Source organism: Triturus cristatus, chromosome 5_1 (assembly GCF_964204655.1).
Source record: "Triturus cristatus chromosome 5_1, aTriCri1.1, whole genome shotgun sequence".
Lineage (NCBI taxonomy): Eukaryota > Metazoa > Chordata > Amphibia > Caudata > Salamandridae > Triturus > Triturus cristatus.
In genome coordinates this window covers 25,790,555-25,816,283 of record NC_140587.1, presented here as the reverse complement: position 1 = coordinate 25,816,283, position 25,729 = coordinate 25,790,555, and positions in this window count along the sequence as shown.

Genomic DNA, 25,729 nt, shown 5'->3' with positions numbered 1-25,729 from the left:
TACAGTCACTCATACATGTACTCACTCATCATATGTACTCATACACCTATACATCCTGTTACACAATGCCACACATCCATAGTTACTCACACACATAGTCACTCATGCTAATAAAGAATCAAACATACATTTACTTGCATATACAGTTATACACACACCACCACACTTACTTCTACGGAAACTTACACATACTTAGTCTTTTAAACAATCACTTATAGAAACACATACTTATTCATACAGGAACTCTTTCAATCTCTCACTCTCACATATACTCACATATATACACCAATAGTCACATATACTAGTTTAAAACATATGTAGTTACTCATAAAGACACTATTGAGACAGTCATTCACTCACTAACACACCCATACACACACTCATCCACCCATACAGTCCTGCACACATACTGTGTTCAACACATACAAACAGTGAGTCACTCATTCATGCACCTATGCACTACGTAATACCCCCACCGAACCATGCAGACACTCAGACTGATACTCAAAAAACCAACTAATAACCTATATAGACACCCATGTAGCTACTCACCAACCCATGCAGCCACTTATACACAAAGTGAGAGACTGATACAGATATTTACATATTTAAACATTACTCACTAAGCCATGTATTCACTATGATACACTTAATCAGTCAGTTACACAATCAATTTTTCAAAAACAAATCATCCATTTAGACACTTATATACCCATTTATTCTTCCATCGACCTTGAGATATACATATATAAAACATATTTAATTTTCAGAATAACACACATTCACTGGATGATGTCATCAGTGATGTCATCAGTGATGTCATTTGAGATGTCATCAGTGATGTCATGAGTGATGTCACTGACCATGTCATGAGTGATGTAATATGTGACGTCATCAGCAGTGCATTGCGGGCGCGCGAGTTATAGTTAGCTGAACTAACTATAACGGGGGAATTTCAATGGTTTTGTACAAGTGAAAAGTCCAGCTAACTATAACACCCCTGAAACCTATGGTTTTTTCAGTGAATATATATATATATATATATATTCCACGTACTCCGTCAGTTATCCTGCTCCCAGCACAGCGGGTGCACCAGCCGCGAGGGCGGAACTCGCGAATCAATTTCAGCCACAGTTTTCAAAAATTGTTGCGCACTCTGGTCAAATGCAGTTAAAGTAATTTATTTCAATTCGTTGCAAAACACGATCAGTAAACGCTCTGCTGACAAACGCGTTTCAGCCTCCTGGCCTTCGTCAATGTCAATAGTGTTCAATTACCATAATCTATTTAAGCATTTCATTGGTTGCCATGATCATAGAAAATGGAAATAAAGAGCGGACTACATATATACAAGTATTCAGTATGGGAAGTGTCGGCCATCTTAACACTGTGTGATACCAGTATTTCTCAGACGGATTCCACGTTAAGCTTTTCTCTCAAATTATAGAGGCAAATAACTTTGGCAAATAATTATTGTAAATCAGGAATATATACATGTGTTTCAATTCACAATTAAGTAAACAGAGTTCTGTCTCACCGACTTTTAAATTCATGAAAACACTACGTTTGCTAATCAAGAACGTGTTTCAAAAAATAATAATAATAACGCCCTGAATGGGCTGTCTTTCATTGTAAATCAAGAATATGTACATGTGTTTTAATACACAATTAGGTAAAATAGAATTCTGTATCTACAGCCTTTAAATTCATGAAAGCACAACGTATGTTAGTCATAAACGTGTTGCAAAGAAATAACGCCCTGGATGGGCTGTCGTTCATTCTGCTTGTCTGAGTGGTTAGTTGCCATTCTTCCCCATCGTCAAAAAGTTTTAAGGGACAGCGTTAGGGTTTAGGTTGCTCTATCCAATAAAGGACCAGAGTTCCTGCTCCTGATTCAGTCCCCCCGGGGTTTTGGTGCGCAGCTCCACTATGAGTTTCGCCTCAAGTTGTCTCAGTGACCTATATATATATATATATTACCTACTGGCGGTCGCCAGTAGGTAGTTATAGTTAGGACCCTGTTTCCATAGGAAATCCGCAACATTCTATTTGGAATAACTTTGGCGCCGGTCGACGAATCCTCGCGAAATTTTCAAAATAGGTGGGGCGCTACGCTCCGCTCCTACCCTGAAAGTCTCGGGGGGATTCGTCAAGCAGGGGCCGAGAAAAAAGGGGGGTCCCAAAACGCGTTTTCCCCATGCATTTTTCCATAGGACCTTTAGACACAGCTACAGCCCGAACGGCTGAACAGAATTACTTGAAATTTGGCAGAGAGGTAGCCATAAGGTCAAGGAAGTGCCTTTTGCAGGTCTGGTGTAAATCTGTTCAGTATTTCCTGAGAAAATAGCATTTAAAAGCATATATATATGTGGGCGGAGCCTAACCACACATCTCATCCTGAGATCTGATTGGCTGTCAGCACTTCATCCAAGAAGTGTTGGCAGCCATCTTGGGACCAATATACATGATAGCACCTCATTAAAAAGCATTGCAGTTAATAGAAGGTTTTAAGACTTTAGTTACATTATAAATCATTTGTTGATGGTACCATACTCATTTTAGGAATTGTGGTATGTTCTAAGGTGATTTCACCATGTGAAAAAGCCTTCTGCTGGGATATCATGATTGAGAGAAAAATATTTTCTCATGCTTTTACCACAGAGGTTTGGAAGGTGATCTATAGGCTAAACTGAGAGCTTATTTTCTGTAAATTCACATTATCTTTCTCAGTCATGTGAGAATGAAGTCTGACATTCTCAGTAAAACATGTACATCCAACAAGGGCAGAGACTGTCAGTTGATTCCTTTGTGTTCTACTGCAGCTTCCCAGAGTGTTCCAAAGAACTACTAGAGCGCTAACAGTCCTACTTATGATAAACATATGGCACACCTGAAGCCATCTTGCTTGGATAAAAGTGGTAACTCTTAAAACATTTAATTTAAAAAGGAACAAAATGAGGGGGTTCATTTTTCCATAAAAAGTATGATTAGTGCTGCAGAAAGAAATATTAGGGCACATTTTGAGTGACTTCTCAAATCCTCTTCTATTTCATTAAAAAATTCTGACATGCAGACTGAAACATGCACTTTCAATACCAGCAGCAGTTTTCCCTGGTGAGCAGTAGCTTTACTACAGTGATCTAATGAGCAAAAAGAGTGCTAACATTCTGAATTTATGGCAAATGTGTGACACATCTGAATGCCTTCTTGATGGAATCAAAGTAAAAAACTGAAAGTATTTCCTACTGAGGAGACTGCAGTAAATGAGGAAATTAGGAAACTTCATAACAAATAAGTCTCCCAAGATGGCCACCAGAGACAAAAGAGCCCAAATGTAGCCCAAATATCACCCAGATGTAGCCCAAGTATAGCCCAATGACAGAATGTCCCAGAATGTTCTTAAAAACAACTAGAGCGCTTACTGTCTTCATTATGACAAACGTATGGCACACCTGAAGCCATCTTGATTGGAATAAACTGGTAACACTTAAAACATTTAATTTAAAAAGGAACACAATGAGGAGGTTCATTTTGCCATAGAAATTATGATTAATGCTGAAGAAAGAAAATGAGGGCACATTTTGAGTGACTTCTCAAATCCTCTTCTATTTCATTAAAAAATTCTGACATGCAGACTGAAACATGCACTTTTAATACCAGGAGCAGACTTCCATGGTGCAGTAGTTTTACTACAGTGATCTAATGAGCAACTAGAGTGCTAACATTCAGAATGTATGGCAAATGTGTGACATATCTGAATACCTTCATGATGGAATCAAAGTAAAAAACTGAAAGCATTTCCTACTGAGGAGACTGCAGTACATGAGGAAATTAGGAAACTTCATAACAAATAAATCTCCCAAGATGGCCACCGGAGACAAAAGAGCCCAAATGTAGCCCAAAATCACCCAGATGTAGCCCAAATATAGCCCAATGACAGAAGTTGCAAAACACTTATTATTTTGTGTTTTTGCAGTGTTATATAGTGCAGACTTGTCAGGTATTGGAGTGCTTTACATGAGCATTGGTTACATCACACAAGAACAAATTCATTTTGGTTGTAGACATGGGGAGACTAAGTGATTTGACCAGAATCACAGAATGTCGAGCTGAAGCAGAAACTTCAACCTGGTTCCCCAGTTGCAAAGTCTGCAGTTCTGGAAGTAACACCACATCCTCTCCCCTAAGTGCAACATTTAATCAAGTGGTCAACTGGATAAAAAAACATAAAGATAACAAATAATTTAAAAGTGCTTTGTCGCTATTTGAAAACTCAGAAAATATGTCCTTATTTTAGTCTTTTAGAGCACTAACCATAATTTTGATGCCAATAAGACCCTCTCATATATGTAATTTCTAAAGGAAATACTCTAGGTATTACAGTTTTGATTACATCAAGATGATGTCAGGCGTTCCACACTTTTGTAATAAATATAGAATGTTAGCAATCTAGTTGTTCATTAGGATACTGTTGAGATGCAGAGGCCAGGGGCACGGACTCTGAAAATTGAAGGCAGGTAGGAGGTTGCAAAGGCAACAATTTAACCACACTGAGCAGGCAGGAAGGGCCGTGGAAGCACAACAGACTATGGAGGGCAGTGGAAAGGGGGGCAGGGGCAACAAACCAACAATACAGGACTTGCAAGAGAGGCTGTTGGAGGGAAGATCTATTACGGGTCAAGGAAGCTAGGGGCGGTCCCCAGATCCCCGGGAGCCACCACAGAACTGAGCAGGAGAGTGAGTCAGGGACAAAAGGGGCACCTTAATTTGAGCCGGGGTGCCTAGGAACGCTTGCTCCAAAAATGAAGAAAACAGACATATGAGACATGGAATTGGAGGCAGAATACAATGGCAGTTTAATGAGAAGATGCAACTTCAAAGAAACCGCAGAATAGAGACATAAAGTACAAAATACAGAATCCAGATAATCATACAGCTGTCATAATATTCTCTGTATCTCAATTAATGTACTGACAGAGAGAGAGAGAAAACACATCTATAAATGCATCATGAGAAACAAGTTACACCAAGGAAAATGTTACCTAGGAACACTCACGTTTACTCTTAGAGCAAGCATTCCTGCAATTACAATACAAAATCTTTTAAATGCAAAAGTAAAGAGAACAATGGTTAAACATAACATGACATTTCATATAGGTAAAATAGAATAAGATACTTCAAGCAAAGCAGAGCAAGACATTTTAAGCAAAGGAAGACAAGAGCTCCCAGCTCTTGGGGAAAACCTGCACTGCCTGTTAACCTACATACAGACGGCGAGGTAGTCCGTCGATATCTGTTGGTGCTCCCTTTTTATATAATTTTGTGGGCTCCTTTGCACGCTACATCTACCTACGTATGCTACCCAAAAGCTTCGTCTGCAGATTTTACCAGACATTTCGTCATTTACCCACTTAATGCTGACAATGGACTGGGTGAAAAGGTCAGTCTCTCAGGCCAATCGCTTATCGTAAGTTCCATAGCGCAAGCAGAAAATAATGGGTATTGTACGGGAATTCAATATATTCATGTATAAAATCTCCTCAGTTCTCCTAACTTGACGCTCTGCGGTTGCCACTTCCTTAAAAGCGGGAAACCTGCCCAGGAAGCAAGTACCAGTCCAGGATGCAGCCTACTGTATGTCGACAGCTTCAGGGGGATGTTGAACTTTGATACCGAGCACAGAGCACTCGGGTAGGGTGGGGGCTACTAGTTTGGATCAGAAGGCCTCGCAGACCTGCCTTCAGACTGCTATACACTAAAATTGCAGAGCTATGGTCAATTTAACAAAGAGGCCTACATATTGAACAGAAGGGCCTACACAGGGGTTTTATGCTGGCTGAGTGGTAAGGATGTCTCAGGATAATTATATAGCAACACAGGACCCGCTGGTCAATTTAATACGGCCTACAAATGCAGCTGGCAGGGCAAGGACAAGGGTCTCATACTTCAGGTGTGGACAGAACGGGTCAGGGGCCCCCTGTGATACAAAATCTACCCTCCTTCAAGGCTGTGGCAATGTAATAGACCATTGTGGGCAGAAGGAAGAGGCAATGGTAGTACAACCATACATGCCAACAGACCCGATTCAGCCAGGAAACGTCCAATGTTTTTAAGCTCAAATGGGCTTTATTTGGTCTGTCTCCTGTCTACAATATCCTCTTTTTCAATGTAACTCAAAGGGGAAAATCAATACCCCAGTTTTTTTTCAAAATCTCCCTCTTACCAAGTTCAAAATGTTCGCAAGTATGGTACATTGGATCATGGAAGGAAATGGGATAGGGACATGGACTTGGATAACAGAGGACAGGAGGGACATGGAGAGGTGCACCAAACTGACCCTGCAGGGCAGGCATCAGGGTTTGCAGCAGCACAATACACCACACAGGGCATGCAGGACGGGAGTGCAGCACAACAATCCATAGAAAGCAAGAGGGAGGGGACAGGACCATGCACATGGACAACAGAGAACAGAGGGGCAAGAGGCAATGGTAGCTAGCTGACCATAATAGACAGACAGGAGAGAAAGCTGCAGCATAACAGAGCATAAAGGGCAGGAGGGACGGATCAGGGGCATTACAATGGAACAGACAAGCCAGGAGGGAGGGAGTAGGGCTGGGGGCAAGGGGGCAGGGCAGGAGCAGCAAGATAGCCATGGAGGTCAGGCAGGATGGGCACTAGAAGCAAGACACACCATGAAGAGCAACAGTGAGACTGTGATGGCATACACACAGACCATGGAGGGAAGGTGGGAGGGGGTCAGGGGCAGCTAACTGACCACACAGGGAAGGTGGGAGGGGCCATGGCAGCACAGAAGACCATGCATGGCAAGTGGGAGGGTTAGTGGCAGCACAATGGCTATGATGGGCAAGAAGGAGGGTGGAGGGGCATGCACAAAGGACGATGGAGTATAGAAGGGAGGGTCAGGACCTGTGCACAGACAAGAAAGTTCAGGGGAAGGGACCTCACAACAGACCACACGGGGCAGGCAGGAGGAGCAGTTGCAGCACAACAGACCAGGGAGGGCAGAAGGGTGTGGCAGTACAATGGACCATGTAGGACAGGAGGAAGAGGATAGGGGCATGGCATGTGAACAGGCAGGGTGGAGGTGGCAGGGACAGGTTACAGTCATCTGACAATGCTAGGCAGGTGGGAGGGGAGTGGCAGCTCAACAGAACACTCAGAGTAGATAGGAGTGGCAGGTCCATGGGACATGGTGGGCAAAAAGGATGGAGCAGGGGCATGCACAAAGACATCGGAGGGCAGGGGGAAGGAGAATAGGGGCAGCAAGCTAAGCACAGAGTTTAAGCAGGAGGTCAATGATGGGGCATAGAATTGGGCAATGGAGGGCAGGAGGAGTGGACTGGTACATCATACTAAATTGAGGGCAGTGGCAGCACATCAGACCATGCATGGCAGGAGGGAGGAGGCTAGTCCATGGATTCACACAACAGAGGATAGGGAGGAAGGGGATGGGGCAGCAAGCTAACTGTTCAGAGAAGGCGGGTATTAGGAACTTTATTGTTTTTAAAACATTGTGTCTGTGCGAACTACTTAAAATATGAACAAGTATGCAGCATAATCTCACTTTTATTCAGGAAGAAGAGGACGTTTGTGACTGTGACTCCGGGCTCACTTGGCAGAAACACCCCCTGACCCTCCACCCCCTATCGCAAAATGTAATGCCCGTGAAAAGGGTAGGTGAACACAGTGTTATATAGAACATAGTCCTGAGAGCACGATTGAAAATGAAAACTAGATATAGTGTATGGTATAAACTATGCACCAAAAAGTGTGATATAAGATGAACCGGGCGTGAAATATAATATGCAATACATTGTGCGCAATGACAGATTCATTGGAGAGCGCGAGATAGCACAGGCACTAGCGCTTGCTATGCGATATGCGCCTTGGAGTGTAATATGCACAGGGCAGTGTTGTGTAACCTAACTAGTCTCTAAAGTTGTAATATAAAATATGTGCTGGGGAGTGTAACGTTGCATATGCACTGTGACAAAGATATGGATCCCAGATTGTAATATGTATGGCATAGCACTGTGCGTTATAACATAGGCATCGAGAAAGGCACGTTAGATGGGGCAATATAACCCGTGCGAAGACAAGTGTGGCATGACATATTCACGGGGTGGTGTTACAGTGCACATGGGCTAGAGAGTGTCATAGCATATGCACTAGCTAGTGGAATACAACACAGAGGTGTGTGGCACTCGGCAGGCAATGGTGGGTGTAACACAGCATTGGGCTCTGTCAGGAGCACGCTGTGACTCTCAAGTGATGTTCGTCCCCTTTCCAGAGAGTAAAATAAAAAGTATTACACATCCGGCAGTGGATGTGTGTTTTATTAACCGTGAGGGGGGTTTCTTGCATAGTTTTGGTCGAATTTTTGTCGAATCCCCTTTGAATGGCTTGGTGTGCATGTGTATTAAATGTGCCCGTCAATAGCTACCCATGTTTGTATAAATAAACGACAAGGGTGTCTACCAGGATTAGGCACGGTAGGGCATCAGACATGTCAGAGCTTCACTAGTGGTGTAAATACATTCCACGTGGATTCATTGCATGCATAGTCGCCTTTTAATGAATATCACGCAAATCGTCATGGTGATAGGTACGTACGGTTTGTCCAGCATGTCCTAGGTGTGTCTATAAATATATATTTTTTAAAAATAATAAAAAACAGTGGCCGGCCCTGGGGATTGGGGTCAAAAAAATATAATTAGGAGACTGGCCCTGGGGGATGGGGTCATCAGGGCCAATAAATTAGAATAAGAAGTGGAACCAAACAGCCCCCCTTCTTAAAAAACTAAAATAAATAAAAGACTGGCATCGTGCCGGAGGCCATGCCCCCTCCGTGCAGCACTCTGCAAACGCGCCCCCAACAGGCATCTCCAGTATGCGCCAGGGAGCTGCGCTGCAGCCAGGTGTTCTGAGGCCAAGCCCCTTTTTACACCTCTCTGCAACGCAGCTCTGTGGCGCTTACTGGAGGTACCTAGTGGTCTAGTTTGACCCTAGGGACCCTTAGGATTCAGGGGGACTTAATCTCTCAACTTAGAACAGCCACAGGGCGCGTTTACACAGTGGTGAAGGGAGGGGACGGGGCCTGAGATGACGTGTGCAAACACGCACTATGGCACGTTTTAAATTGGGGATATAATTTCCCTTCAATACTGAGGTCCCCTGGGGGCTAACTAGCCCACCAAGGGCTTCCAGTAAGCGCCACTGAGCTGCATTGCAGAGAGGTGGTCCAGGCCGTGCCACTTTTTACACCTCTCTGCAACGCAGCTCTGTGGCACTTACTGGAGGTACCTAGTGGGCTAGTTGGACCCTAGGGACCCTCAGGATTCAAATGAACTTAATCTCCCAACTAAAAATGGACACAGGGCGTGTTTACACAGTGGTGAAGGGAGGGGACGGGGCCTGAGTTAACATGTGCAAAAACGCCCTGTGGCCTGTTTTAAGAGGTAGTTTTAATCCCCATGCCCTATTATACACTAGGGGCTTACAGAGGAGGTCATGCTAATCACAGGGGGACCCCAACGCATAATGTTCCCTAGTGTATGTAGGTGTTTTCACTGTATTCTAAGTGTCTTTTAACATAGCACTGGCTCTAGGACTGGTTAGTCAGACTCAGTTACCACCAGTATCCGTCTGAAAAAGTTGAGGGTACAGGATGATTTTGCAACAAGGCTTCTTTCTGCTCTTCTTTTTGTTCTTTCTGCACGTTATCCTTCTTCCTGCACTTATCTTCGTATTTGAGGACTTCTGTTGCTTCTTTCTGCACTTCTTTTGTTTCTTTCTGTGCATTTTTTCTTCTTTCTTCACATGTCCTATCTCTGTAGGCATAGTTAGAAATTAGCATTTAAAAAACCTTTGAAATTCACAGAAAAAACCATAGGTTTCAGGCACGTTATAGTTAGGAATTAGCATTTAAAAAACCTCAGAAATTCACTGAAAAAACCATAGGTTTCAGGGGTGTTATAGTTAGCTGGACTTTTCACTTGTACAAAACCATTGAAATTCCCCCGTTATAGTTAGTTCAGCTAACTATAACTCGCGCGCCCGCAATGCACTGCTGATGACGTCACATATTACATCACTCATGACATGGTCAGTGACATCACTCATGGCATCACTGATGACATCTCAAATGACATCACTGATGACATCACTGATGACATCATCCTTGTGATAGAGTGGCAGACCTCCTCTCACCCTAATATAACCTTTGATACACACATTCAAAAATAGAGACTAAAATTTTCAAAACAATGGACATACCAATACCAGTTACAACAACCTCTTCAGTAATTCTAAGATCCACATACACATCCACTCATTCACCAACAGTCCTATACAGTCACTCATACATGTACTCACTCATCATATGTACTCATACACCTATACATCCTGTTACACAATGCCACTCATCCATAGAGTTACTCACACACATAGTCACTCATGCTAATAAAGAATCAAACATACATTTACTTGCATATACAGTTATACACACACCACCATACTTACTTCTACGGAAACTTACACATACTTAGTCTTTTAAACAATCACTTATAGAAGAAACACATACTTATTCATACAGGAACTCTTTCAATTTCTCACTCTCACATATACTCACATATATACACCAATAGTCACATATGCTAGTTTAAAACATATGTAGTTACTCATAAAGACACTATTGAGACAGTCATTCACTCACTAACACACCCATACACACACTCATCCACCCATACAGTCCTGCACACATGCTGTGTTCAACACATACAAACAGTGAGTCACTCATTCATGCACCTATGCACTACGTAATACCCCCCACCGAACCATGCAGATACTCAGACTGATACTCAAAAAACCAACTAATAACCTATATAGACACCCATTTAGCTACTCACCAACCCATGCAGCCACTTATACACAAAGTGAGAGACTGATACAGATATTTGCATATTTAAACATTACTCACTAAGCCATGTATTCACTATGATACACTTAATCAGTCAGTTACACAATCAATTTTTCAAAAACAAATCATCCATTTAGACACTTATATACCCATTTATTCTTCCATCGACCTTGAGATATACATATATAAAACATATTTAATTTTCAGAAAAACACACATTCACTGGATGATGTCATCAGTGATGTCATCAGTGATGTCATTTGAGATGTCATCAGTGATGTCATGAGTGATGTCACTGACCATGTCATGAGTGATGTAATATGTGACGTCATCAGCAGTGCATTGCGGGCGCGCGAGTTATAGTTAGCTGAACTAACTATAACGGGGGAATTTCAATGGTTTTGTACAAGTGAAAAGTCCAGCTAACTATAACACCCCTGAAACCTATGGTTTTTTCAGTGAATATATATATATTTATATATATATATATATATATATATATATATATATATATATATATATATTATCTACTGGCGGTCGCCAGTAGATAGTTATAGTTAGGACCGTGTTTCCATAGGAAATCCGCAACATTCTATTTGGAATAACTTTGGCGCCGGTTGACGAATCCTCGCGAAATTTTCAAAATAGGTGAGGCACTCCGCTCCGCTCCTACCCTGAAAGTCTCGGGGGGATTCGTCAAGCGGGGGCTGAGAAAAAAGGGGGTCCCAAAACGCGTTTTCCCATGCAATTTTCCATAGGGACCTTTAGTCCAAGGTACAGCCCGAACGGCAGAACAGAATTACTTGAAATTTGGCAGAGAGGTAGTCCTCAGGTCAGGGATGTGCCTTTTGCAGGTCTGGTGTCAATCTGTTCAGTAGTTCCTTAGAAAATCAAAAGTAAAATCATATATATATATGTGGGCGGAGCCTAACCACACATCTCATCCTGAGATCTGATTGGCTGTCAGCACTTCATCCAAGAAGTGTTGGCTGCCATCTTGGGACCAATATACATGATAGCACCTCATTAAAAAGCATTGCAGTTAATAGAAGGTTTTAAGACTTTAGTTACATTATAAATCATTTGTTGATGGTACTATACTCATTTTAGGAATTGTGGTATGTTCTAAGGTGATTTCACCATGTGAAAAAGCCTTCTGCTGGGATATCATGATTGAGAGAAAAATATTTTCGCATGCTTTTCCCACAGAGGTTTGGAAGGTGATCTATAAGCTAAACTGAGAGCTTATTTTCTGTAAGTTCACATTATCATTCTCAGTCATGTGAGAATGAAGTCTGACATTCTCAGTAAAACATGTACATCCAACAAGGACAGAGACTGTCAGTTGATTCCTTTGTGTTCTACTGCAGCTTCCCAGAGTGTTCCAAAGAACAACTAGAGTGCTAACAGTCCTACTTATGATAAACGTATGGCACACCTGAAGCCATCTTGCTTGGATTAAAGTGGTAACTCTTAAAACATTTAAATTAAAAAGGAAAAAAATGAGGGGGTTCATTTTTCCATAAAAAGTATGATTAGTGCTGCAGAAAGAAAAATTAGGGCACATTTTGAGTGACTTCTCAAATCCTCTTCTATTTCATTAAAAAATTCTGACATGCAGACTGAAACATGCACTTTCAATACCAGCAGCAGTTTTCCCTGGTGAGCAGTAGCTTTACTACAGTGATGTAATGAGCAAAAAGAGTGCTAACATTCTGAATTTATGGCAAATGTGTGACACATCTGAATGCCTTTGGAATCAAAGTAAAAAACTGAAAGTATTTCCTACTGAGGTGACTGAAGTAAATGAGGAAATTAGGAAACTTCATAACAAATAAGTCTGCCAAGATGGCCACCAGAGACAAAAGAGCCCAAATGTAGCCCAAATATCACCCAGATGTAGCCCAAGTATAGCCCAGTGACAGATTGTCCCAGAGAGCGCTTACTGTCTTCATTATGACAAAAGCATGGCACACCTGAAGCCATCTTGATTGGAATAAACTGGTAACACATAAAACATTTAATTTAAAAAGGAACACAATGAGGGGGTTCATTTTGCCATAGGAATTATGATTATTGCTGAAGAAAGAAAATGAGGGCACATTTTGAGTGACTTCTCAAATCCTCTTCTATTTCATTAAAAAATTCTGATATGCAGACTGAAACATGCACTTTTAATACCAGGAGCAGACTTCCATGGTGAACAGTAGTTTTACTACAGTGAGCTAATGAGCAACTAGAGGACATTCAGAATTTATGGCAAATGTGTGACATATCTGAATAGAATACCTTCATGATGGAATCAAAGTAAAAAACTGAAAGCATTTCCTTCTGAGGAGACTGCAGTACATGAGGAAATTAGGAAACTTCATAACAAATAAATCTCCCAAGATGGCCACCGGAGACAAAAGAGCCCAAATGTAGCCCAAAATCACCCAGATGTAGCCCACATATAGCCCAATGACAGAAGTGTGCAAAACACTTATTATTTTGTGTTTTTGCAGTGTTATATAGTGCAGACTTGTCAGGTATTGGAGTGCTTTACACGAGCATTGGTTACATCACACAAGAACAAATTTATTTTGGTTGTAGACATGGGGAGACGAAGTGATTTGACCAGAATCACAGAATGTCGAGCTGAAGCAGAAACTCCAACCTGGTTCCCCAGTTGCAAAGTCTGCAGTTCTGGAAGTAACACCACATCCTCTCCCCTAAGTGCAACATTTAATCAAGTGGTCAACTGGATAAAAAAACATAAAGATAACAAATAATTTAAAAGTGCTTTCTCGCTATTTGAAAACTCAGAAAATATGTACTTAATTAAGTCTTTTAGAGCACTAACCATAATTTTGATGCCAATAGGACCCTCTCATATATGTAATTTCTAAAGGAAATGCTCTAGGTATTACAGTTTTGATTACATCAAGATGACGTCAGGCGTTCCACACTTTTGTAATAAATATAGAATGTTAGCAATCTAGTTGTTCATTAGGATACTGTTGAGAGGCAGAGGCCAGGGGCACGGACTCTGAAAATTGAAGGCAGGTAGGAGGGTGCAAAGGCAACAATTTAACCACACTGGGCAGGCAGGAAGGGCCGTGGCAGCACAACAGACTATGGAGGGCAGTGGAAAGGGTGGCAGGGGCAACAAACCAACAATACAGGACTTGCAGGAGAGGCTGCGGCAATGTAATAGACCATTGTGGGCAGAAGGAAGAGGCAATGGTAGTACAACCATACATGCCAACAGACCCGATTCAGCCACGAAACGTCCAATGTTTTTAAGCTCAAATGGGCTTTATTTTATCTGTCTCCTGTCTACAATCTCCTCTTTTTCAATGTAACTCAAAGGGGAAAATCAATACCCCAGTTTTTTTCAAAATCTCCCTCTTACCAAGTTCAAAATGTTCGCATGTATGGTACATTGGATCATGGAAGGAAATGGGGTAGGGACATGGACTTGGATAACAGAGGACAGGAGGGACATGGAGAGGTGCACCAAACTGACCCTGCAGGGCAGGCATCAGGGTTTGCAGCAGCACAATACACCACACAGGGCATGCGGGACGGGAGTGCAGCACAACAATCCATAGAAAGCAAGAGGGAGTGGACAGGACCATGCACATGGACAACAGAGAACAGAGGGGCAAGAGGCAGGACCATAATGGACAGACAGGAGAGAAAGCTGCGGCATAACAGACCATAAAGGGCATGAGGGATGGATCAGGGGCATTACAATGGAACAGACAAGCCAGGAGGGAGGGAGTAGTGGTCTGCACATGTAAACGGAGGGCTGGGGGCAAGGGGGCAGGGCAGGAGCAGCAAGATAGCCATGGAGGTCAGGCAGGATGGGCACTAGAAGCAAGTCACACCATGAAGAGCAACAGTGAGACTGTGATGGCATACACACAGACCATGGAGGGAAGGTGGGAGGGGGTCAGGGGCAGCTAACTGACCACACAGGGAAGGTGGGAGGGGCCATGGCAGCACAGAAGACCATGCATGGCAAGTGGGAGGGTTAGTGGCAGCACAATGGCTATGATGGCAAGAAGGAGGGTGCAGGGGCATGCACAAAGGACGATGGAGGATAGAAGAGAGGGTCAGGACCTGTGCACAGACAAGAAAGTTCAGGGGAAGGGGCCTCACAACAGACCGCACGGGGCAGGCAGGAGGAGCAGTTGTAGCACAACAGACCAGGGAGGGCAGAAGGGTGTGGCAGTACAATGGACCATGTGGACAGGAGGAAGAGGATAGGGGCATGGCATGAGGACAGGCAGGATGGAGGTGGCAGGGACAGGTTACAGTCATCTGACAATGCTAGGCAGGTGGGAGGGGAGTGGCAGCTCAACAGAACACTCAGAGTAGATATGAGTGGCAGGTCCATGGAACATGGTGGGCAAAAAGGATGGAGCAGGGCCATGCACAAAGACATCGGAGGGCAGGGAGAAGGAGAATAGGGGCAGCAAGCTAAGCACAGAGGCTAAGCAGGAGGTCAATGATGGGCCAAAGAATTGGGCAATGGAGGGCAGGAGGAGTGGACTGGTACATCATGCTAAATGGAGGGCAATGGCAGCACATCAGACCATGCATGGCAGGAGGGAGATGGCTAGTCCATGGATTCAGACAACAGAGGATAGAGAGGAGGTAGATGGAGCAGCAAGCTAACTGTTCAGAGAAGGTGGGTATTAGGAACTTTATTGTTTTTAAAATGTGTGTCTGTGCGAACTACTTAAAATATGAACAAGTATGCAGCATAATCTCACTTTTATTCAGGAAGAAGAGGACGTTTGTGACTGTGACTCCGGGCTCACTTGGCAGAAACACCCCCTGACCCTCCAACCCCTATCGCAAAATGTAATGCCCGTGAAAAGGGTAGGTGAACACAGTGTTATATAGAACATAGTCCTGAGAGCACGATTGAAAATGAAAACTAGATATAGTGTATGGTATAAACTATGCACCAAAACGTGTGATATAAGATGAACCGGGGCGTGAAATATAATATGCAATACATTGTGCGCAATGACAGATTCATTGGAGAGCGCGAGATAGAATAGGCACTAGCGCGCGCTATGCGATATGCGCCTTGGATTGTAATATGCACAGGACAGTGTTGTGTAACCTAACTAGTCACTAAAGTTGTAATATAAAATATGTGCTGGGGAGCGTAACGTTGCATATGCACTGTGACAAAGATATGGATCCCAGATTGTAATATGTATGGCATAGCGCTGTGCGTTATAACATAGGCATCGAGGAAGGCACGTTAGATGGGGCAATATAACCCGTGCGAAGGCAAGTGTGGCATGACATATTCACGGGGTGGTGTTACAGTACACATGGGCTAGAGAGTGTCATAGCATACGCACTAGCTGGTGGAATACAACACAGAGGTGTGTGGCACTCGGCAGGCATTGGTGCGTGTAACACAGCATTGGGCTCAGCCAGGAGCATGCTGTGACTCTCAAGTGAGGTTTGTCTCCTTTCCAGAGAGTAAAATAAAAAGTATTACACATCCGGCGGTGGATGTGTGTTTTATTAACCGTGAGGGGGGTTTCTTGCTTAGTTTGGTTACATTTTTGTCGAATCTCCTTTGAATGGCTTGGTGTGCGTGTGTATTAATTGTGCCCGTCATTAGCTACCTATATTTGTATAAATAAACGACAAGGGTGTCTACTTGGAGAGTATCCACCGGTGGGGGCACCGGGATTAGGCACGGTAGGGCGTCAGACACGTCAGTGCTTCACTAGCGGTGTAAATACATTCCACGTGGATTCATTGTATGCATCGTCGCCTTTTAATGAATATCACGCAAATCGTCATGGTGATAGGTATATACGGTTTGTCCAGCATGTCTGTCCTAGGTGTTTCTATAAATATATATATTTTTTAATTAATGAAAAACAAAGGTCGGCCCCGGGGGATGGGGTCCCCGGGGCCATAAGTGGCCTGAGGAGGGGGGTAACGCAGCCCCCCTCCTAAAGAATAAAAAATAAAAAAAAAGGCCATGACCCGGGGGTTGCGGTCCCGGGGCCGATTAAGGCCTTGGGAGGGCCACATTAAATTTTTTCCACAAAAAAAATTAGGGTGCAGGCCCTGGGGTTGGGGTCCCCAGGGCCAATAAATTAGAAAAAGAAGGGGGGCCACACAGCCCTCCTTCTTAAAAAAATAAAAAAAATAAAAGACCGGCATCGCGCCGGAGGCCACGCCCCCTCCTTGCAGCACTCTGCAAATGCTCCCCCTGGCCAGTTGTAAGTTGGGGAATTAATTCCCCTTCAATACGGAGGGTCCCTTAGGGCCAACTCGCCCAACAGGTATCTTCAGTATGCGCCAGGGAGCTGCGTTGCAGACAGGTGTTCTGAGGCCACGCCCCTTTTTACACCTCTATGCAACGCAGCTCTATGGCGCTTACTTGAGGTACCTAGTGGGCTAGTTTGACCCTAGGGACCCTTAGGATTCAAGGGGACTTAATCTCTCAACTTAGAACGGCCACAGGGCGCGTTTACACAGTGGTGAAGGGAGGGGACGGGGCCTGAGGTGGCCTGTGCAAACACGCCCTGTGGCGCGTTTTAAGTTGGGGAAATAATTCCCTTTCAATCCTGAGGGACCCTGGGGGCCAATTAGCCCAGCAGGTGCTTCCAGTGAGCGCCACTGCTCTGCGTTAGAGAGAGGTGGTGCAGGCCGTGCCCCTTTTTACACCTCTCCTCAATGGTGCTTACTGTACGTACCTAGTGGGCTATTTTGCCCCTAGGGACCCTCAGGATTCAAGGGGACTTAATCTTCCAACTTAAAAAACGGCCACAGGGCGTGTTTACAAAATGGGGACGGGAGGGGATGGGGCCTGAGGTGAGGTGTGCAAACACACCCTATGGCGCGTTTTAAGTTGGGGAAATAATTCCCCTTCAATCCTGAGGGCCCCTGGGGGCTAACTAGCCCACCAGGCGCTTCCAGTAAGCGCCACTGAGCTGTGGTGCAGAGAGGTGGTCCAAGCCGTGCCACTTTTTACACCTCTCTGCAACGCAGCTCTGTGGCGCTTACTGGAGGTACCTAGTGGGCTAGTTGGACCCTAGGGACCCTCAGGATTCAAATGAACTTAATCTCCCAACTAAAAACAGCCACAGGGCGTGTTTACACAGTGGTGAAGGGAGGGGACGGGGCCTGAGTTAACGTGTGCAAACAAGCCCTGTGGCGCGTTTTAAGTTAGGGACATAATTCCCCTTCAATCCTGAGGGACCCTGGGGGCCAACTAGCCCACCAGGTGCTTCCAGTAAGTGCCACTGCGCTGCGTTGCAGAGAGGTGGTCTAGGCCGTGCCCCTTTTTACATCTCTCTGCAATGCAGCTCTGTGGTGCTTACTGGAGGTACCTAGTGGTCTAGTTGGACCCTAGAGACCCTCAGGATTCAAGGGGACTTAATCTCCCAACTTAAAAAGGCCACAGGGCGTGTTTACACAGTGGGGAAGGGAGGGGACGGGACCTGAGGTGACGTGTGCAAACACGCCATGTGGCGCATTTTAAGAGGTAGTTTTAATCCCCTGTCCTATTATATACTAGGGGCTTACAGAGGAGGTCATGCTAATCACAGGGGGACCCCAACGCATAGTGTTCCCTAGTGTATGTAGGTGTTTTCACTGTATTCTGAGTGTCTTTTAACATAGCACTGGCTCGAGGACTGGTTAGTCAGACTCAGGGACCCTCCGCAGGCATTAATCGGCCCCGGGGACCCCAACCCCCGGGTCATGGCCTTTTTTTTTTTTTATTCTTTAGGAGGTGGGCTGCATTGCCCCCCTGCTCAGGCTACTTATGGCCCCGGGGATCCCATTCCCCGGGGCCGGCCTTTGTTTTTTATTATTTAAAAAAAATATATATTTATAGAAATACCTAGGACAGACATGCTGGACAAAAAGAATGTACCTATCACCATGACGATTTGCGTGATATTCATTAAAAGGCGACTATGCATACAATGAATCCATGTGGAATGTATTTACACCGCTAGTGAAGCTCTGACGTGTCTGACGCCCTACCGTGCCTAATACCGGCGTCCCCGCCGGTGGGTACTCTCCAAATAGACACCCTTGTCGTTTATTTATACAAACATGGGTAGCTAATGACGGGCATAATTAATACACACGCACACCAATCCATGCAAAGGGGATTCAACAAAAATTCGACCAAACTATGCAGGAAACCCCCCTCACCGTTAATAAAACACACATCCACCGCCGGATGTGTAATACTTTTTATTTTCCTCTCTGGAAAGGAGACAAACCTCACTTGAGAGTCACAGCGTGCTCCTGGCTGAGCCCAATGCTGTGTTACACGCACCAGTGCCAGCCGAGTGCCACACACCTCTGTGTTGTATTCCACCAGCTAGTGCGTATGCTATGACACTCTCTAGCCCATGTGCACTGTAACACCACCCCGTGAATATGTCATGCCACACTTGCCTTCGCACAGGTTATATTGCCACGTCTAACATGCCTTCCTCGATGCCTATGTTATAACGCACAGCGCTATGCCATACATATTACAATCTGGGATCCATATCTTTGTCACAGTGCATATGCAATGTTACACTCCCCAGCACATATTTTATATTACAACTTTAGAGACTAGTTAGGTTACACAACAGTGCCCTGTGCATATTACACTCCAAGGCACATATCGCATAGGGCGCGCTAGTGCCTATGCTATCTCGCGCACTCCAATGAATCAGTCATTGCTCACAATGTATTGCATATTATATTTCACGCACCGGTTCATCTTATATCACACTTTTTGGTGCATAGTTTATACCATAGACTATATCTCGTTTTCATTTTCAATCGTGCTCTCAGGACTATGTTCTATATAACACTGCGTCCACCTACGGGCATTACATTTTGCGATGGGGGGTGGAGGGTCAGGTTGTGTTTCTGCCAAGTGAGCCCGGAGTCACAGTCACAAACGTCCTCTTCTTCCTGAATAAAAGTGAGATTATGCTGCATACTTGTTCATATATTAAGTAGTTCGCACAGACACACATTTTAAAAACAATAAAGTTCCTAATACCCACTTTCTCTGAACAGTTAGCTTGCTGCCCCATCCACCTACTCCCTACCCTCTGTTGTCTGAATCCATGGACTAGCCTTCTCCCTCCTGCCATGCATGGTCTGATGTGCTGCCACTGCCCTCCATTTAGCATGATGTACCAGTCCACTCCTCCTGCCCTCCATTCCTCAAATCTATGGCCCATCATTGACCTCCTGCTTAGACTCTGTGCTTAGCTTGCTGCCCCTATTCTCAATCCCCCTGCCCTCCGATGTCTATGTGCATGCCCCTGCTCCATCCTTTTGCCCACCATGTTCCATGGACCTGCCACTCATATCTACTCTGAGTGTTCTGTTGAGCTGCCAGTCCCCTCCCACCTGCCTAGCATTGTCAGATGACTGTAACCTGTCCCTGCCACCTCCACCCTGCCTGTCCACATGCCATGCCCCTATCCTCTTCCTCCTGTCCTCCATGGTCCATTTTACTGCCACACCCTTCTGCCCTCCCTGGTCTGTTGTGCTGCAATAGCTCCTCCTGCATGCCCCGCACAGTGTGTTGTGAGGCCCCTTCCCCTGAACTCTCTTGTCTGTGCCCAGGTTCTGACCCTCCCTTCTATCCTCCATGGTCCTTTGTGCATGCCCCTGCACCCTCCTTCTTGCCCATCATAGCCATTGTGCTGCCACTAACCCTCCCGCTTGCCATGAATGGTCTTCTGTGCTGCCATGGCCCCTCCCACCTTCCCTGTGTGGTCAGCTAGCTGCCCCTGACCCCCTCCCACCTTCCCTCCATGGTCTGTGTGTATGCCATCATAGTCTAATTTTTTCTCTCCATGGTGTGTCTTGTTTCTAGTAGGCATCCCGCCTGACCTCCATGGTCATCTTGCTGCTCTTGCCCTGCCCCCTTGCCCCCAGCCCTCTGTTTCCATGTGCAGACCACTATTCCCTCCCTCCTGGCTTGTCTGTTTCATTGTAATGCCCCTGATCCGTCCCTCCTGCCCTTTATGGTCTGTTATGCTGCAGCTTTCTCTCCTGTCTGTCCATTATGGTCAGCTACCTACCATTGCCTCATTCCCCTCTGTTCTCTGTTGTCCATGTGCATGGTCCTGTCCCCTCCCTATTGTTTTCTATGGATTGATGTGCTGCACTCCCGTCGCGCATGCCCTGTGTGGTGTATTGTGCTGCTGCAAACCCTGATACCTGCCCTCTAGGGTCAGTTTGGTGCACCTCTCCATGTCCCTCCTGTCCTCTGTTATCCGAGTCCATGTCCCTACCCCAATTCCTCCTGCCTACCATGATCCAATGTACCATACTTGCGAACATTTTGAACTTGGTAAGAGGGAGATTTTGAAAAAAAACTGGGGTATCGATTTTCCCCTTTGAGTTACATTGAAAAAGAGGAGATTGTAGACAGGAGACAGATCAAATAAAGCCCATTTGAGCTTAAAAACATTGGAAGTTTCCTGGCTGAAACGGGTCTCTTGGCATGTATGGTTGTACTACCACTGCCTCTTCCTTCTGCCCACAATGCTCTATTATATTGCCACAGCCTCTCTTGCCAGTTCTGTATTGTTGGTTTGTTGCCCCTGCCCCCCTTTCCACTGCCCTCCATAGTCTGTTGTGCTGCCACTGCCCTTCCTGCCTGCCCAGTGTGGTCAAATTGTTGCCTCTGCACTCTCCTACCTGCCTTCAATTTTCAGAGTCTGTGCCCCTGGCCTCTGCCTCTCAACAGTATCCCAATGAACAACTAGATTGCTAACATTCTACATTTATTACACAAGTGTGGAACGCCTGATGTCATCTTGATGTAATCAAAACTGTAATACCTAGAGCATTTCCTTTAGAAATTACATATATGAGAGGGTCTTATTTGCATCAAAATTATGGTTAGTGCTCTAAAACACTAAAATGAGGACATATTTTCTGAGATTTCAAATAGCGACAAAGAACTTTTATCCAGTTGACCACTTGATTAAATATTGCACTTAGGGGAAAGGATGTGGTGTTTCTTGCAGAGCTGCAGACTTTGCAACTGGGGAACCAGGTTGGAGTTTCTGCTTCAGCTCAACACTCTGTGATTCGGGTCAAATCACTTAATCTCCCCATGTCTACAACCAAAATGAATTTGATCTTGTGTGATGTAACCAATGCTCATGTAAAGCATTCCAATACCTGACAAGTCTGCTCTATATAAAACTGCAAATACACAAAAAAAAGGTGTTTTTCACTGTCATTGGTCTACATGTGGGCTACATCTGGGTGATATTTGTGCTGCATGTGAGCTCTTTTGTCTCTGGTGGCCATCTTGGGAGATTTATTTGCTATGAAGTTTCCTAATTTCCTCATTTACTGCAGTCTCCTCATTAGGAAATACTTCCAGTTTTTTACTTTGGTTCCATCAAGAAGGCATTCAGATGTGTCACACATTTGCCATAAATTCTGAATGTTAGCACTCTAGTTGCTCATTAGATCACTGTAGTAAAGCTACTGCTCACCAGGGAAGTCTGCTGCTGGTATTCAAAGTGCATGTTTCAGTCTGCATGTCAGAATTATTTTATGAAATAGAAGAGGATTTGAGAAGTCAAAATGTGCCCTAATTTTTCTTTCTGAAGCACTAATCATAATTTCTATGGCAAAATGAACCCCCTCATTTTGTTCCTTTGTAAATTAAATATTTTAAGTGTTACCACTTTATTCCAATCAAGATGGCTTCAGGTGTGCCATACTTTTGTCATAAGTAAGACTGTTAGCACTCTAGTTGTTCGTTAGAGCACTCTGGGACATTCTGTCATTGGTCTATACTTGGGCTACATCTGGGTGATATTTAGGCTACATTTGGGCTATTTTGTCTCTGGTGGCCATTTTGGGAGACTTATTTGTTATGATGTTTCCTAATTTCCTCATTTACTGCAGTCTCCTCAGTAGGAAATACTTTCAGTTTTTTTACTTTGATTCCATCAAGAAGGCCTTCAGATGTGTCCCACATTTGCCATAAATTCAGAATCTTAACACTTTAGTTGCTTATTAGATCGCTGTAGTAAAGCTACTGCTCACCAGGGAAGTCTGCTGCTGGTATTGAAAGTGCATGATTCAGTCTGCATGTCAGAATTTTTTAATGAAATAGAAGAGGATTTGAGTAGTCACTCAAAATGTGCGCTAATTTTTCTTTCTGCAGCACTAATCATGCTTTCTATGGCAAAATGAACCCCCTCATTTTGTTCCTTTTTAAATTAAATGTTTTAAGAGTTACCACTTTATTCCAATCAAGATGGCTTCAGGTGTGCAATACGTTTGTCATAAGTAGGACTGTTAGCACTCTAGTTGTTCTTTAGAACACTCTGGGAAGCTGCAGTAGAACACAAAGGAATCAACTGACAGTCTCTGCCCTTGTTGGATGTACATGTTTTACTGAGAATGTCAGACTTCATTCTCACATGACTGAGAAAGATAATGTGAATTTACAGAAAATATGCTGTCAGTTTAGCTTATAGATCACCTTCCAAACCTCTCTGGGAAAAGCATGAGAAAATAGTTTTCTGTCAAACATGATTCATGATATCCCAGCAGAAGGCTTTTTTACATGGTAAAATCACCTTAGAACACACCACAATTCCTAAAATGATTATGGTACCATCAACAAATGATTTATAATGTAACTAAAGTCTTAAAACCTTCTATTAACTGCAATGCTTTGTAATGAGGTGCTATCATGTATATTGGTCCCAAGATGGCTGCCAACACTTCTTGGATGAAGTACTGACAGCCAATCAGATCTCACGATGAGATGTGTGGTTAGGCTCCGCCCAGATATATATGTGATTTTGATTTTGATTTTCTCAGGAACTACTGAACAGATTTACACCATTTAAGCAAAAGGCACAAGTCTGAACTGAGGACTACCTCTTTGCCAAATATGGTGTAATTCCGTTCAGCAGTTCGGGCTGTAGCTGCTTCAACAGGTCCTATGGGAAAATGCATGGGGAAAACACGTTTTGGGACCCCACTTTTTTCTCGGCCCCCGCTTGACGATTTACCGTGAAATTTTCAAGATAGGAGCGGATCGAAACTGGCCAAAAGTTTGGAAAATTGAGCGAAGATTCATCAATCGGCGCCAACGTTATTCCAAATAGAATGTTGCGGATTTCCTATGGAAAATAGGTCCTAACTATAACTACCTACTGGCGACTGCCAGTAGGTAATATATATATAAATATATATATATATGTGTGCAAATCACCGCCTGCAACTGCCTCGCTTGGACAGAAAATGACGAAGAGCGGACCCAGAAGATGGTGCCAATCAAAGTGTTTTATTTATTCGCCCAATACACGTTTCGACCCACACTCGGGTCTTGATCACATACATTTAAAAGTATGTTTTGATAAACCCACATGTACACATATGTATTCACATGTTCCTACATGACACACACTCTAACATCCACACATGTGTGGATACACACACATCCAGAGGGATAAAAAATACACACATAGGGCCAGACTTACTAACATTTACCACAATGCAGCGCAACAAGGTACCTTGTTGTAGTATGCTGTGGTGCGTGAAGGAGAGATATCAGAAGGTACCTTGGTGTAGTATGCTGTGGTGCGTGAAGGAGAGACATCAGAATTGGCCATATTTACAAAGATATGACACAATGCTGCCTCCTTGCAATGGTGCATTGTGTGCTGCCTATCAATAATACTGGGTCGCTTGTGCCATGCTACAAGGGTGCCCACATTACAGGCAGGAAGGGATACCTATATGCACAAAAACAATACTTAAATAAAGGATTTTTCTTTTTTGTATGTGTGATGCGGAAGGTATCACACACAGAAACAAGCACTGGCAAATCCAGTTGTTCTTACCTATGCGAGAACTATTGGCTTTGCCAATGTCTTGTAGTCATGTAGAGCAGCGTGGGTGTGCAGTAGCATGGCTAAAAGTAAAGTTAGGGGCAACGGGCAACATTTAAAATGGGAGGGAAGGTGTCAGGGAGGAAAACGGACAGTTAAAAAAAGTGCTATTGCGCAGCTAGCCTGGCCCGCATCATTGTGCTTGTTTGTAGTGACGGGTGGGGGGCATCACAGACAATGAGAGGCTGAGGGTGGGAAGAGCAATGGGGCTGGGAGTGTCAGAGGGGAAGAAGAAGAAGGAGCACAGGGAGGGAGGAGAGGAGGCAACAGGAGCACGGGGGTGGGAGGGGAAAAAGTAACAGGAGCACAGGGTAGAAGTAGAAGCAGAAAAAGGAGCAGGGAGAGGGAGGGGAAGAAGCCACAGTAGCATGGGATGGGAGGGGAAGAAGCAACAGAAGCACAGGGAGGGAGGAGAGGAAGCAACAGGAGCAAAGAGTGGAAGTAGAAGAAGCAAAACCAGCACGGGTGGGAGGAGAGGAAGCAACAGGAGAATGAGGTGGGAGGGGGAAAAGCACCAGGAGCACAGGGTGGAAGTGGAAGCAGCAAAAAGAGCAGGGAGATGGAGGGGAAGAAGCCACAGTAACATGGGGTGGGAGGGGAAGAAGCAACAGAATCACAGGGTGGGAGGAAAAGAAGCAACAGGAGTCCACAGTGGTATGGGAAGAAACAACAGAAGCACAGGGTAGGAGGAGAAGAAGCAACAGAAACACAGGGTGGAAGGAGAAAAAGCAACAGGAACAAGGAGTGGGAGGGGATGAAGCAACAGTAGTATGGGGTTTGAGAGGAGAAGAAGCAACAGGAGCAATGCAGAAGAAGGGAGTAGAAGCAACACAGACATACAATAGTC